At 42.4% G+C, this 7567-nt stretch overlaps 2 long non-coding RNA genes across 3 annotated transcripts; one reads left to right on the top strand and one right to left on the bottom strand.

Annotated features, from left to right (window-relative positions):
* Positions 1 to 1078: 1078 nt before the first annotated feature.
* On the bottom strand, positions 1079 to 2763 carry LOC148674572 (uncharacterized). Of its 2 annotated transcripts, XR_015935580.1 has the most exons (3): positions 2643 to 2763; positions 2442 to 2555; positions 1079 to 2333 (listed from the first exon to the last, which is right to left on the bottom strand). It is a non-coding gene; the product is annotated as an uncharacterized LOC148674572 (long non-coding RNA). The 2 variants fall into 2 exon arrangements; XR_015935579.1 differs by having other exon boundaries at positions 2442 to 2711.
* A 2244-nt stretch (positions 2764 to 5007) lies between these two features.
* On the top strand, positions 5008 to 6146 carry LOC148674573 (uncharacterized). The gene is made up of 4 exons (XR_015935581.1): positions 5008 to 5058; positions 5165 to 5311; positions 5448 to 5534; positions 6015 to 6146. It is a non-coding gene; the product is annotated as an uncharacterized LOC148674573 (long non-coding RNA).
* Positions 6147 to 7567: the final 1421 nt, after the last annotated feature.

Raw genomic sequence — 7567 nt, forward strand, 5'->3', positions numbered from 1 at the left:
CGGTCTACTTTGTATAGGAATAAAACCCTAACCCTAACTTCGGGTTTTGCTATTAGGGTTCAAATATTTCTCAAAGACAATTTTCGCAAAATTCCACTCATTTGAGAGGAAAATTTGCTTCTCTGAATCATAATATTAGTCTGGAAAGACAGTACAACAGTGCCAAAACCAAAAGAGTGTGTCAGGAATGTCAAATTAATTCATAAGAGGTATTCTTTCATTGGAAACTACTTGTTGAACGGAGTGCTGGATGAATGTACGTTTAGACTTAAGTGGCCTAAAAGTCTGAAACAACTAATACATTTTGGTTTTATCTGTTAATTTGCCTGTGATTTCAAAGTACGTGGCAAGAGTTTAAGAGTTAAATCAGGTTCTTTTGAACTGTTGTTTGGAGGGAAGTACAGACACCATTCCTTTGTGGGGCAAAGCACTGTATACAGCCAGTAGTATAAAGCGACACCTTTCGTCAAACTTTTGACAGGTACTACGCCCCCCTTTTCCAGCCAAAGGTCGTCCACGGTTGTTGGCTGTCCCGCCCCCTTGCCAGCCAATGGCGTGTTGTTATTTGTGCACGTCCCGCCCCCTCAGGAGCCAATGGTGTGTTTCGGAAACCCCCGCCTCTTCCCGGCCGGTCGTTCCGGAGCTTCAGGGTTCCAAAGCCCCAAGGATGCGCATCCCTCGCTTTAGGTGTGTGAAAGTGTTTATTGGTTTGGAAGGGGACTATGTCTTCCGCGGGGTTGATTGCGCTCTATTATAACCCTAGGAAATCGGGTAGTGATGGCGGCGCGGGGAGTCTGGTGCGGGCCTCGAGATCCCGGGGTGTGAGCGGCGTCAGCCGCGGCCGGGTGGCGGAGTGGTTGTCCGGCCAGGCTGCTTATACGCTGCACAAGCCGTGTCTCAAAAGCAGCAGGGGTGTAAGCACACACACACACTGACTGCGTAAAGTCTCACGGAAAGAATTCGCAGGACAAACACCATGTGAAATGTGAACCGCTTTATTTCAACATTGGGTTTTCAAACACAGAAACAGCGCAGCAGCACTTTTTACACAAGTTACAGACTCCAGTTTGCAAGAATGTGAAATGTGAACCGCTTTATTTCAACAGGGGGTTTTCAAACACAGAAACAGCGCAGCAGCACTTTTTACACAAGTTACAGACTCCAGTTTGCAAGTATGGGAAATGTGAACCGCTTTATTTCAACAGGGGGTTTTCAAACAGTGAAACAACACAGCACACATGCGTTACCGGCTCCTGTTTGCATTCAACAATTAAATGTTGGTGCGGAAAATTAGTTCGGTACACGTAACCACCACCCCAACATTGCTGAGAAACTTTGCGGCATCTGAAAAAGCATTCATAACCCCCTTCCGCTCCCCGTGTCTAAAGCCATGTGAACCACACTGGGCAATCCGATCTAGCAGGGAAAAAAAAATTGCCTGCGTAATCAGCGGGATGGTGTTACCACAGGTTCTGTGCAAAACACGCTGTATTTTGGAATACACACTGTAGAACCCCCCATGCTTCCTTTTCTTATCTGAAAACATCAGATCTGCAATAATTTCACTCAAGTTCTTGACATACACATCTATCTCTTTAACAAATTTAAGGACATTAGCATTCGACTCTTTGTTTTGCATATCAAGCTTTGTAGAGAGAAGTGTGTAAAGCACTCTTAGTAAGAATTCAGACGTATACATTCGAAATTCTTCATTCTTCGGATGATGGCACACCCGGGTCTGTAAAACAGAGTGAAATCTGTATTCACATTTTACATAGATCTTTTTTTTTGCGTCTGTAAAAATAAGAATAGTGTTTCTTTTGCAACTCATCAAAAGTCACGTCTACTAATTTTTCATCCAGCTGTTCAAGTGTGGTGTGTACATGCTCGTATGGGGAGCGGTCCTCAATTATATTTTTTAGCAACTGTTTTATGCACCGCTCAGTGTCATTTGTAATGGTGTACGAACCTAGACACCGGGCGGTGTACAGAACAGCCGATAAAATTCGGGCTAAACTGAGAGACTTATAAATTTCTAAAGCGGCAAACGTCACGTCTTCAGACCCATCCGTGTAGCCGCCAGACAGGCATGTGTGACCCCGCTGCCCGGGATGGTCAATCAAACAGGCCGGGCAGTCATCAACCAGGACCCCCTTTAAACAGTGTTTGAAGATGCAATAAACTACTGCTTTCACAATCTGGGGCATAACATCGGGCTCATTAGGGACATGGGCATCAGCTTTATTAACATTTGGGCGAACACACAAGCATAGACACGAGACATTCACTTGTGTCGGTAGGCTGAAGATTGACCCGTCCACATCCTCTTTATTCTATTAAAGGAAAAAGAAAAGGAAGGCTTAACAAAATAGACATGCTTTGTACCTAAAATATCCAGCATTTAACGTACTTTTGAGCTAAGGTTTTTCGTTAATATTTACCATTTGTAGCGTGGTATCATCACTAGCACCCAGCAGTTCTTCAACATCTGGTACCCCAGCTGAACTCACACCCCCGCCGCTGTCACAGGGTGCAGAGGATGGGGTCGGGTTTTGCTAAAAAGAAGACCAAGTATTAAAATGACATACGCTAAGCACCGATACAACAATTCCACGGTAAGAAAAACTATTTTAGCCGCCTACCTCTTCACTTTGTAGAGTAGCGGACCCCGTTGTTTCTTCACACAAGAAGCCATCTCAGCAGCTCCGCGGTGTCTGACAGCTCCAAGCACGCACTGCGACCCTGTCAGGCCGGAGCTTTAAAACGCATCACAACATTGGTTGTGATGACCCCCCTGATTTATTGAGAGCGAAAAGTATTGTAACGCTTACGGCCGACAAGCACTGTGTGTAAGAGCCGGCGTACCAGAGCAGGTGACGTCACCGCCCTTCCCTGTGATAGCAGGACCACAGCTACTGGGCTGTAAAGAGATCTCTCTTTAGCTCACGGGGCTAGGTCGCTGCAGAGAGACGCGGAAGTCCCGGGTTCGAGCCTCCAGTCGGGATGGGGCCGACCAGATGCGGCAAGGGCGCCCGCCTGAGCCCCTGTTGCGTTACAGTATTCACATATCAGTTTATAAGTTTTAAAGTATTAACACACAACGCAAACACAAATGTTGTGTTTCCCCAGAAAATAAATTTTAAACACACGGGGTTGGTCTTAAAGTTTTTAAAATAACGTAATAAGACACAGTTTAGTTTTAATAACACATTCGCGACAGCTTTTTCGAAAGTTTGAGATAAATTTCCAAACAACGCAAGCGTAAAAGTCTTTAAGGTATTAACAGGCAACAACTGATGGGGTGTTGTTCTTCATACTTTAACGGATTGGTCCTAAAGTTCTAAAATTGTTTCCCAGTAGAGATAATTTGTGATGTTATTGGAGACGGGCGGTGTGTGGGGGTTAGTTAAAGGCTCTGGAATGCAGAGTGGAGGGGGGAGGTAAAATTGACCCCCAGGGAAAGTTTACAAACATTTTAAATTCATGTAAAGTTTTCTAATTTACAAGCACCACATGTATTTCACGCAAAAATGTTCTTAACATCGCAGCGCGAAAAAATAAAACCTCAAAACGTCAAGCTTGGTTTGTGAACACGTCCCTATAAAGAACAGATACATTTTCTTATAGCGTTAATAAAAAACATTTTGTTTGATAATATTCTTAACGATCTGTTGGTGAATCAAACACAGACACCGTGGCACATTTTCACCACGTTTAACAGCTATGAAATTTAGACGCCGTTGTATGTCTTTAAATAATATAGATTTTAACATTATAACGGTCTATATTCACTTATCAGTTTATAAGTTTTAAACTTTAAAAGTATTAACACACAACGCAAACACAAATGATGTGTTTCCCCAGAAAAGAAATTTTAAACACGCGGGGTTGGTCTTAAAGTTTTTAAAATAACGTAATAAGACACATTTTATTTTTAATAACACATTCGTGACAGCTTTTTCGAAAGTTTGAGATAAATTTCCACACATCGCAAGCGTAAAAGTCTTTAAAGTATTAACAGGCAACAAATGATGGGGTGTTGTTTTTCATACTTTAACGGATTGGTCCTAAAGTTCTAAAATTGTTTCCCAGAAGAGATAATTTGTGATGTTGTTGGAGACGGGCGGTGTGTGGGGGTAAGTTAAAGGCTCTGGAATGCAGAGTAGGGGGGGGGGGGAAACCCCAGGGAAAGTTTACAAACATTTTAAATTCATGTAAAGTTTTCTAATTTACAAGCACCCCATGTATTTCATGCAAACATGTTCTTAACATCGCAGCGCGAAAAAATAAAACCTCAAAACGTCAGCTTGGTTTGTGAACACGTCCCTATAAAGAACAGATACATTTTCTTATAGCGTTAATAAAAAACATTTTGCTTGATAATATTCTTAGCGGTCTGTTGGTGAATCAAACACAGACACCGTGGCACATTTTCACCACGTTTTAAATGTTTAAATGAAATTTAGACACCGTTGTATGCCTTAAAATAATATAGATTTTAACATTATAACGGTCTAAAACGTTTTCTAAAATGTTTCTTAAAATAATTTCTACAGTCCAGAACGTGCACCCCCAACGATACCTAAGATTAATGGTTTTATGTGGGGGGGGTTTCTTAGAAGAGTTTATCGGTTTGTGTATAAGTACCAGCGGTTTAACAGGCGAAGTTTTGGCTGGATTCCAATTCTTACAGTCTCACGTTATCGCCTAACTCGTCAGAATGGATCACGCCGATCAATTACAACAGTCTGAAGATATTCTATTTACAGACTTAACACTGCTCGACTTGATAGACGAAGACCAGGACTCCACGAATTTCAGCGGTATGTATATCCGGCTTTTTGTGAGACAATTACAACGTCACGGTGCATGTCTCATGTTTGCTATAGTTACAAAACTTTGTATAATATTTGTATATTAGACAATATTGAATTATTATAATGGAATTACCAGGGAGTTGTTCCGTAATGTGGTAGTTGACTGTGTGTATCCATTCATTTCCATTAGCCCCGAAAACCACAACTGTAAAAAGGCCAGTTACCGCGCAGCCCAACACTGGTGAGTAATTACGACAATGTTTTGAATAACGCTTTACGACCATGTTAGTCTTAAAGACACCGGGGTATATACTCCACACCAAAACTCGTATGTGTCTATTCCGCAGACGCGGGCGAAGGGACAAGTCGCTACACATTTAAAAAACCTCGTTTGGGGTTTTCAATACCACCGCAAAACCTTGTGGAGACACATGCAGATGTTCACGTCATACCAGAGGGTGCGGGGCATATTATCAGATCGCCTGAGAGAAGAGGTCGGTATTATATAAAACATTCTTTTAGCATGGCCATTTAAACGTGTCTATAATAAAAATCCCCACTGTTTTTCTATTTTTTGGTAATTTGCGGTGTTGAGTTTTTTCACTAATGGTATTTTCCCACTCCGTGCAGATCCCGGACCTTCAAAAAATAAACTGCGACGAGCCAACACGTTAACTGGGTCAACGAGCTCAAAACGTCTGAAATCAACAAGCAAAGGTTAATATAATTTAAGCGTGGTCAAGATGTGTTATGATCCACTTACGGCAAACGTTACTCCTTTTGTTAGGATGTTAATTCGCTGAAAGATCCTACTTCGCGTAGTTTTCTGTTTGGGAGTGTTAAAAAATCTTATTTTAAAACTGCTTAGCTTTTAAAGTTAAAAGCGACTGGTCTGTGCGAGGGTCTATAGGCCGTTAACCACGCCGCTTGACCCAGTAGCGCAACCACAGCCGTAAAGGAAACCGGTGTATCAACATGTCCGGGTAACTTGTTCCATTCACCCGCAGCCCTTTGTGTAAGGATGCGCCACATGTGTGGCGTTTTTATCATAGTTATCGTAGTTTTCTGATTTTGACAGTTTAGATTTCATTGATTGTTGTGTTGAAAAGTCTTTTATTTTTATCACAGTGTAGTTTTCTGATTTTGAGATGTGGAGCATTGGCGTGGTATTAAAAAGTCTTTTATTTTTTCACACAGCAGCTGTATCGACGCGCGGCGAAACAAATGTGGCGGAAACGTCGGACCCTAAGGTGGTGACTGCATCAGAGACGGCTGTTAAGACGCTGACCAAAGCCAGACGTGTCAATCCTGTGGAGAGAAATCATAACGCGCCTAAAGACTTGGTGTTGGGTGATGTGCTAGACACAGTCACTATCAACAGCGATCACTAATGAGGTGTCCAAAAAACGAGCTTTAGAGCGTCTAAGAGCTGTTTTAGCCGGTGTACAGACCTTGTTTCCAAAACAGATCCAGGTTTACACCGCTAACCTCTTAGATATAATTTCTACAGAAGATGCAGCTCTAAACTCAGGATTTCAGACCATGATGATGATATTTCATGCTTCATTGGTGCAAATCCCCGGTGATAAATGACTAAGCATGCGGTCTAAAAAGTGTTTAAAAGACTAACCGCTTACCACCATCAAGCGTTTGTACATAAATAAAAGAATTAAACTGGCAAAAGCATGTTTGTTGCGTCGTCAAAGATTCAGACTGAGGCATCAGATTTCCCAAGGGCCGCCTGAACCACGCAATGAGCTCACATTTGTGCTACATACCGCCTTTGGACAACCCAAATTTTCAAACAAGTACATTTTTTTCGACTTTGAATGCATGCAAGAAACGGGGACACACATACCAAATTACGTCCAAGCCCTTCATATTGACAATAAACGAAGCTGGGAATTTTATGGTGAAACTTGTCTAAAGGATTTTGTGTGTAAATTTATCGATAGACGTTTCAAAAACCATACGTTCATATCGCACAATGGCAAGGGATATGACAATTACCTAGTGATCAGACAGTTGTTAGCTGAAAAGATGGACGTTGAACTAATTAATCAGGGTGGTAAGATAATGTGTATGACCGTAAAAGCTCTGAACATCAGATTTATCGATTCTTTAAACTTTCTGCCTATGAAATTAAGCAAACTGCTGGCCGCCATGGGGTTCCCCGGGTGTAAGGGTCATTTTCCACACTTGATGAACACTTCAGAAAACCAAAATTATGTCGGACCGATGCCGCCGCCAGAACTTTACGGCGTTAACTACATGCTGCCGAGCGAGAAAGCCGAGTTTTTGGTTTGGTATGAAGAATGCAGGGGAAGTGTGTTTAACTTACAGAGAGAGTTGAAACGTTACTGCCAGTTGGATGTGGCAATTCTAAGAGAAGGCTGTATCAGGTTTTGGGACAAGGTCATGACTATGACCAGACAGACACGCGTGACTGAGTCAGGAGCCGCCTGCGTTGTCTGCATCGATCCCTTTAAGTGTGTGACCATCGCTAGTGTCTGCATGGCCATGTTCAGACTTATGTTTTTACAGAAAGAGACGATTGCGTTGCTACACCATGACAATTACCACCGCCAGCAAAAACGATTTTCTACACCCAGCATTCAATGGCTTATGTACATCGAACACACAGAGCCCGTTAAAATCCAACACGCGTTAACCACGGCCGGTGAGTTCAAGGTTGGCCCATATTTTCTGGATGGTTATGCTGTAATTGACGGAGTGCCGACAGCCTTTGA

Source organism: Lepisosteus platostomus, chromosome 3 (assembly GCF_059453375.1).
Source record: "Lepisosteus platostomus isolate fLepPlt1 chromosome 3, fLepPlt1.hap1, whole genome shotgun sequence".
NCBI classification, from domain to species: Eukaryota; Metazoa; Chordata; class Actinopteri; order Semionotiformes; family Lepisosteidae; genus Lepisosteus; species Lepisosteus platostomus.